A 9,297-nucleotide genomic window follows, 5' to 3' on the forward strand; every position below is an offset into this window, starting at 1 on the left:
CCGGCGAGGAGTGGGCAGGGTTTTGAAATTCGGCCGTAAAAAATGGATTTCGGCCGAATTTCGGCCATCTCGGCCTAGGGCGAAATCTATTTTCCGCCGAAATTGGTCAAATTTGAGAAATTTTGGTCAAATTTTAATCAAATTTCAGTCAAAATTTGGTCAAATTTCGGCCGAAATTTTTAAAAACGACCGAAATTCGGCCATCTCGGCCTAGGGCGAGAAAAATCACAAACCGAAAATCAAAACGCTGGGAGTGGGCAGCCGTAGAGCAGTTGTAGGATCTCTCCAATTATAGCCATGATCCGTTTGAGGCAGATCGTCTGTAGAGACTGCGTGAAGACGCCGACGCCAAAGCCCGAGGGCAGCTCGAGCGTCCAATTTGTGAGGCACAACCGGCGCAGTGTGCGGCACCGGAAGAGCATCGGTTGCGTCTTGGTGTAGCTGCTCCCGTATACCGCGTGAAAGTCCGCCGAGGACTTGTCGGACCAGAAGGTGTCAAGGGGCAGAGTCTGCGTCCAGAGATGTATGGGCAGCGCAGCACAGCTCGAGGTCGACCTCCTCGACGCCGGAGCTAATGGCGACGCCGACCCACTGATCGAGTAGGCCATGTTGAAAACGATTGTTTTGGCAATGCTTCACGATGTATTAATGTAGTACAAAGTGGGCCACAACCTCAACTATACAAAGACTAGGAGGTGGGCCAGGCTATACAATATACATGCACAAACCATATATTTAACACCCCCTGCAGTCGAAGCGTCGCCGGAGACGCAAAGACTGGACCTGAACTCCTCGAAAACAGAAGTAGGCAGTCCTTTCATCATGACGTCGGCGAACTGCTACGCCGTCGGGACGTGGAGGACCCGGATGCGCCCAAGAGCCACCTGCTCACGAACGAAGTGTATATCGATCTCAGTATGCTTCGTTCGACGATGATGGACCGGGTTGGTGGAGAGGTAAATGGCAGAGACGTTGTCGCAATAGACGAGCGTGGCTTTATGAACATCACAAAACAACTCCTGGAGCAGCTGACGGAGCCAAGAGCATTCAGCAACTGCATTACACTGCTCGATACTCAGCCTCGGCACTCGAGCGGGAGACGGTGGGCTGTCTCTTGGAAGACCAAGAGATCAGGGACGGCCCAAGGTAGACACAGTGCCCCGAGGTGGAGCGCCGTGTGTCCGGGCAGCCAGCCCAGTCCGCATCAGAGTAGGCGACGAGGTCGGTGGACGCGGAGGCCGTCAACGTAAGTCCCAAGGACTGGGTGCCGCGTATGTATCGGAGGATACGCTTCACTAGAGTCCAGTGAGAGTCGCTGGAGCATGCATGTGAAGACAGACCTGTTGAACAGCATACTGCACTACAAGAAATATGCTCAATTGTGACCTTCTGGCAGTGATCGTGGAAGAAATCGTCATAAATCTATGACCATTTCGATCCAATTGGTCATGGCGTGTTTAGGAGAGTCAAAATCATAAACCATAGTCACTATTTTGGTCAAAAAAGTCATAATTGCCTTACACAAAATGGTCATAAGCAGACAACAGTGGTCGACAGCCTTATTTCTAGCTGATTACGACTAATCCAGATGGTCATGGTGTTGTAACATGGATGAGTGGACGTCCACATCATCAATTTTACCTATGTGTCGTGTCATTTTTGCTTATGTGTCGGTTGTAGTGTCAGTTCGTCCATAGATTGACTTGTTGACTAAACTGGGTCTATATTTACAGACGGGGCCAACAAACACAGTATAAATGACATGTGGGACCCGTCCCACAAAGGTGAATAAAGCAGAAAAAGGCAAAAATTCACTTTGGCTCATAGGTGTATATGCACCCATTGTCTAAATATATATTTTAAAAAATCAAGAAAAAATCCCGCGTGTAAATCCGGACACTATATGTGTGTGCACCAAGTTTCGATGAAAAATGACATTTTTTGTGGCTTGTGTAAAAAAGACAATTTTTGATGCTTGATTACAGCTATTCACAAGCCATTTTTAATCTTTTTTTCACATGCAACAAAAATGCCCTTGTTCACCGAAATTTTGTGTGCGAACATAGGATGTCCAGATGTACACATGGGATTTTTTCTATACATATTTCATAATAGGTGTATCTACATCTATGATCCAAAACGCCACTCTCAAAGAAAAAAAGACCCGTCCCACAAAGGTGAATAAAGCAAAAAAGAAACGCCACTGCGCCAAAACGCCACTCTCAAAGAAAAAAAGGACCCGTCCCACAAAGGTGAATAAAGCAAAAAAGAAACCACACCACGTGATTTGAATTAGCTACCAGTCGAGTTTCCCTGAGGAGACAAACTAGCACACCGTAACAAAGACACTGGTACATTCTCGCCCATAACCTATTTAATGGGTAGTGTCGAGTGGGCTTGGGCCTTGGTAGGACAAGGGCACCTTTTTTTCTTTTATATTTTTCGTCTGCCGAGTGGGCCAACTACTGGCCCATGGCTCGTTTTTTGGTCTGTTTTTTGTTCGTTCATTCATTTTTACTTTTGTTTATTATTTGTACTTCCAATTACTCTATATATATATTGAAAAACAAACTTCACATTTTGAAAAAATGTTAATCAAGCATTTGAAAATCTTACATGTATATAAAGAAAATTATTACCATATGTACAAAAAATATACAATGTGTGTGGAAAAAGTTGATCATGTATTTAAAAATGTTAAAGAATTATATAACAATGTAAATCAAGCATTTGAAAATGTTAAAATGTGTAAATAAAAAATATTAACCATGTATTAAAAATGTTAATCTTGTATTTTAAAAATATTTAAATGTTGTATATAAAAATATTTAAATGTTGTGTATAAAAATGTGGTAAGTTGGTCACATATAATGACACAATGCGACGGTTTTCTATTTTTTTTTGATTTTTTTGAATTTTTTATGCTCGTTTCAAAATGCGGTCAAAACAGTGAAAATGACTGTTCCTATCTAGTAGTTGAATCTTGATTTTTTTTTGATATTTCATTGATTAAATAGATACTTATGTACATAGAAATGAATTTTGGAAAAATTAAAGAGCAAACTATAAGGCAGCCGCAGTTCAAATTTAACTCACTTCCAACTGAATCGGCGGAAATTTGTCTTTTTCACCGGAGGTAGATCCAAACTTTTTACACCCAACCATTTTGTTAATTGTGCATTAAACATGACCTAATATTTTATAAAATTGATTTGGTCCAATTTTGAAACAAATATATGGTAGGTCCTTCACAAAAAACTTATTTTGGGCATTCAAAAAATGGAAAATCAATTTCTCGTTCAAAGAAAATGAAAACTCCCTTATGCAATATTGTTTGTCATTCCAAGATGCACCCTTGTGCACAATATGAGATCATTTGAATAAACTATGACATGAATGTGACCATAAGATTGATCATTTGGATTGAAAGTCATGAATCTTCATACATGATAGCTCATTTTTGAGAACACTTTTTTTTAAAAGAATTGCCGTATTAAAAATTTATTATTTTTCCTGGTAACTTGGTCACATATAATAACACAATGCGAATGTTTTTTCCAATTTTTTGATTTTTTTTGAATTTTTTATCCCCGTTTCAAAACGCGATCAAAACGGCGGGCATGACCGTTCCTAGCTAGTGGTTGAATCTTGGAAAACTTTTGGTGTTTCTCTTACTAAATGGATACTTATATACCTAGAAATGATTTTTGGAAAAAATAAAGAGCACACTATAAGGCAGCTGTAGTTCAAATTTGACCTGCTTCCAGCTGTAGTTCAAATTTGACCTGCTTCCAGCTGGATCGGCGAAAATTTGTCTTTTTCACCAGAAGTGGATAAAATCTTTGAACACCCAACCATTTGGTAAATTGTGCATTAAATATGGCCTAATATATTATAAAAATGATTTGGTCCCATTTTTGCAACAAATATTGGTAGGTCCTTCACAAAAAAACTCATTTTTGGCACTCAAAAAAATGAAAAATGAATTTTTCGTCCAAGGAAAATGAAAACTTTCTTAGGAAACATTGTTTTCCATTCGCAGATACAACCTTGTGCACAATATGAGATCATTTAAACAAACTATGCCATGAATGTGGCCATAAGATTTATCATTTGACTTGAAAGCCATGAATCTTCGCACGTGATAGCTCATTTCTGAGAACACTTTTTTAAAAGAATTATCGTATTACAAGTTTATTGTTTTTCCTGGTAACCTGGTCACATATAGTGACACAATGCAAAGGTTTTCCATTTTTTTATTTTTTATTTATTTTTTATGCCCATTTTAAAATGCGGTCAAAACGGCGGGAATGACCGTTCCTAGTTAGTGGTTGAATCTTGGATTTTTTTTTGGTGTTTCTCTGATTAAATAGATACTTATGTACCTAGAAATGAATTTTGGAAAAATTAAAGAGCAAATTATAAGGCAGCCGCAGTTCAAATTTGACCCACTTCCAGTTGAATCGGCGGAAATTTCTCTTTTTTACGAGAGGTGGATCAAAACTTTTGAAACCAAACCATTTGATCAATTGTACATTAAATATGACCTAGTATTTTATAAAATTGATTTGGTCCAATTTTGCAACATATATTTGGTAGGTTCTTCAAAAAAACCATTTTTGCAACAAGAAAAATGATTAAAAGTAGCTAGAAAGATAAAAAATGCATGCAAATTGGTGATCATCCGTAAAATGTGGTATAACTTGAGTGAAAAATTTAGATGTGCTGCTTTGCAAAATATTTTTGATAGGTGCTTCACAAAATGCCTCTAGTTTTAGTACTTAGTACTATTTTATGTCATAAATTTTCTGAACCAATCAGGGCTTTTCCCACGGATCAACCCACTGTAGCCGATCTGGACCGTCCATACCCAACAGATCCAACGTCTCCCACTCATTCTCAAGTCTCAGCCACCCAACCCAAACCCTAGCAACCCGATCCAGATCTCTCTCCCCCTCTCCCCAATCCAGATCGACGACAATGCCCTCCTCCTCGCCCTGTCGCCGCCCCTCCTTCCCCTCCCAGTCGCTCCCCTTTGCCCTCCCGTAGCAGATCGAGCGCGTCGGCGCTGGTGTTCACCGCCTCCTTCTTGAGGCTGCCGTCCCACATGTCCAAGCAGCAGAAGCACGACAGGGTGGACGCCATCACCACCTCCCCGTCCCTGGCCTCCTTCCGCAACGCATCCCGCAGCGGCGCCACCGCGGCGCCTGCAGACCGCCCTCGCCGCCGTCGCGAGCTCCGCCTACTGGTTGAAGAGGAGCCGCGGAGCGGGCGGAGGAGAAGGCCGGGAGAGGGGAGGGGAGGCGGAGGGAAGCGGGTGGCGGCGGCGGAGGAGGAAGATGTTCGACGGCCTCATCAACTCCAAGTTCTACAACCGATGGTAAGGGATTCGCTGCTTGTTCGCTGCTAGCTAGTTTTGCGTGGGTTCACCGGGTTCCGGCAAGCTCGTCGGAGTCCTCGGGGCGGGGTTGCTGCTCAGATGGGCGCCCCCTTCATCTTATTTTCGAATCCGGTGTCTCCAGATGCTGCTCCGCTACTCGGGGTTCCTAGGTTGCGCGACTCCAATCCGCGCGGCGTAATGTTAGGGATTTTGTTCCGCTTCGTGCTTCCGAACTCGTTGGGTTCGTGGCCAGTTTCCTCCGCATTTGGAGGCTGTTTTCCCCATCCAATTCTCTGCTTTGTTTTTAGAAGGAAAAATATCCTGTGTCGCATCGAATTTGGGTTCCATCTCCAGTCGCATTGCCGATCGATTCGGTTCTGTTAATTTCGTTGTTGTTTGTCGTATATAAGCATCATGTGATGCCGAATTATTTGGCTGACCGAGTGCTGGGTTGCTGAACAATGTGTGCAGCAAGCACGCCTAATGTAGTTGATAATAGGGCCTAATGTTCTTCATCGCAAGCAAGCAGATTGCATTGGAATTATATTCTTCATCGCCTAATGTTCTTGTTGCTGATAATAGGGCCTGTAGATAGCAATTCATTTTCCTAGTGGTTACTTATGCTTATTGTGTCTCACGCTGAAAGAAAATGCGCAATGAGCTTGTTTGACTTTTTTGATGCTTGTAGTATACTTGATCAGGGTAGTGTTGTTTCCTGTGATCTTTCCTATCATTTGCTAGTGTGATGCTTCAAGATGAAACATTTTGAAACCCAAACTACTGTAAATAAGCGTTCTGCATCTTGAGCATTAAGTATTCATGATATGTTAATAGTGTAGTTGATCCTTACTGTTGCTAAATGCCATTGCTTGATATGATATAAGTATGAGCACTTAACCATTGTACAGCTGTTTGCATATTTTTTTTATATTTTTTTATAAATGATGATAGTTTGCGCAACATGTACACATGTTAATTTTTTGACTTGAATCTGTCATGCCCTTGATTTTTTACTTAGCTTGACCAATAACAGCAGCATCCTTAATGCTTACTAACCCCCACCTCACTCTTGCTCTCTTAGACCTGAAGGAGCCCGTATGGAAGGCACCTCCTCTCCGGGCGGTGAGAGCGTTGAGGGGTCGTGGGTGCAGCTAATGGCCATGTCTGTGGCTGTGCCTGCCATTACCCTCTCTACAAGGGCACAACCAGGAAGACGCTTAGCAACCAGATCGTCGTCCACTCCAAGTGGAGGGGACAACTCAAGCGATAGTACAATATATGATTCCTGTTTTATTATAGTTTTTTGTTTGTCCCGGTCCTCTGTTGCATGGCTGCTATTTTCCCTTTCCTAATCGCATTGCACATTCATTTTTGGTACTGGAAATGCGATAGTATACATGCAATTTCAGTTCCTATAGTAGTCCAGCAGGCATTGCTTTGTCGTTGGACACTGGTAATTAAGAGAGGGTGTTGTATGCTCTTCGATTAATTGTCTAGTGATTGCCTGAAGCATCTATCTTCCCAGCTTTTAGAACGGAGAAACTCGTGCCATTTCATATACGATCTGAATGAAATGTCTAGGACTTGCGTCAGTTTATTTGATACTGTATACTGTACTAAAGAAACAACATATGTGCTCCTGAAACGTACTAAGTTCTTCTCTGCTCCATGTTCCCATTTAAGCTACGTGCTCGATTTAAATTTCAACAATGGTTTGTTTCGCATTCTCAGCTGTTTAGTAAACCTTGTGCCATGCTTATTTCATGTAGCTAACAGTAACTTGCCAAAAAATAATTAGCAAGTAAGATTTGTTCTGCTTGTCTGCTACAAAGTTTTCAAATAACTACTACTTAATTAGTAGCATGTAGTATGGATATACAAAAGCATGTGTTGTCCAGCCCATGTAGCAATCACTGCTAGTCTGTATTGAGCAAACAGTGCACCGTGCTGTAGCTAGCCGCGCGCGGTAGCCGCCGCATGAGACGCTGGTGTGCGTCGTGTGAAGTATAGATTTTCCCATTTTTTTAAATGTCAGGTGTTGTATTAGTATTATGATGTTATCTTCTTAAATTGCTGCTACTAGGAAATCTATTCTTGAATAGTTTTCTTATAAAGTTTCCTAGTCATTCTTTTTTTTAAATGTCAGGTGTTGTATTAGTATTATGATGTTATCTTCTTAAATTGCTGCTTCTAGGAAATCTATTCTTGAATAGTTTTCTTATAAAGTTTCCTAGTCATTCAGAACCAAATGCAATATATTGATGGACATAGTACTCTGCTCATGTTTACATCTTTCTTTAAATGTCAGGCTGACATGGAAAGTGCTATGGAACAAGAGGTACCAAAAGGTGGAGAACCAAAGAGTGATGCTGCTATTGTTGCTGACATTCTCACTAAAGAATGTCCCTCCAGCACATTCCTTCACTAGTTGTGTTGTTTTGGTTGGTGCCATCTTATGTTACTGGTTACTAGTGCACAATATGGACATGGCCATATTATGAACATTGGTTTTGTTATTTTGTTTGGTGCATCTTATGAACCTGTGGTGTAAAGATAATGCTGGGCCTAAGTTATTGAAATCCTGGAGAATTATATTATTATTGTCATTATATTCTCCTGTGTTGGTTGACTGCCAAATTGTGCAATGCATTTTTCTTTTTGAGATACTGTTGGTTGTTGTTGGTCACCCTTCAATAAGGGCTGGACTGAAAATACTAAATTGTGTTAGTGGGCTGGACCATTTCAAGGCACTTTGATAGAAAAGATAAAAGGGCTGGCCCAATTAATGATGGATTAAATAAATGGGTTGCACAACTCAGCCCAAGAACTAATCTGTTGGGCTTGGCCCATGCTTGTTGCCCAAAAGTAAATTTAAAAGTGGGCTGAATTATTGGGCCCAGCCCATGAAAACAACTGATTTGGACCGATCCTACATGGCATCCATGTCATCACATGTGCCACGTTGGCTCGGCCACATCAGATCCTATGTGGTGTAGGCTCATTAGTAATGACCATAATTTTGGTCAAAGATTTAACGACCTAAATTTTGGTCAAGAGTGGCCATGACGAAAATTCTGGAAAAGGTCATGTTTGTTCGTTCTTGACGGCCAACTGTTGACCTTCCGAATTTGGTCAAAAAAAGGTCAATAAACGAAAGCAATGACGAATTAACGACAAAAATGGGGAGTCATAATTGGCCATATTTCTAGTAGTGCTGCAAGTCGGGGCGCGTCAGGGTCAGGTACTGCAGGGCGCCCACAATGGAGCGGTAGAAGGCCGCATCAGATGCAGGCGAACCCTCCAAAGCGGAGACCTTGTCCTTGGTGTCGACAGGCGTGGGAGCGGGCTTGCACTTAAGCATGCCAGCTCGGTCTAGAAGCTCATGGGCATAGCGCTGCTGATGCAGGAAGAACCCATCTGGCCGTCGAACCACCTCAATGCCAAGGAAATAATGCAGAGGACCCAAATCCTTCAGGGCAAACTCATCACGAAGACGAGCAGTGAGCCGCTGGAGGAGCGCGACAGTGGATGCCGTTAGAATGATGTCGTCGACATACAGCAGCTAGTAGGTCGTGTCAACTCTGTGATGATACACGAAGAGGGACGCATCGGAGCGAGTCGATGTAAATCCGAGCGTCTGCAGGAAGGCGGCGATGCACTGGTACCAGGCTCGAGGTGCCTGCTTCAACCCGTAAAGCGAACGGGAGAGAGGCACACATGATCTGGATGCGTGGCGTCGACGAAGCCGGTGGGCTGCTCACAAAACACCTTCTCAACCAGGTGGCCATGCAAGAAGGCATTGGACACGTTCAACTGATGCACAGGCCATGCTCGGGACACGACTAGCTGGAGCACGGCGCGGATCGTGCCCGGTTTAACAACTGGGGCAAATGTGTCGGTGAAGTCCACGCCCGCGC

Source organism: Triticum dicoccoides, chromosome 2B (genome assembly GCF_002162155.2).
Source record: "Triticum dicoccoides isolate Atlit2015 ecotype Zavitan chromosome 2B, WEW_v2.0, whole genome shotgun sequence".
NCBI classification, from domain to species: domain Eukaryota; kingdom Viridiplantae; phylum Streptophyta; class Magnoliopsida; order Poales; family Poaceae; genus Triticum; species Triticum dicoccoides.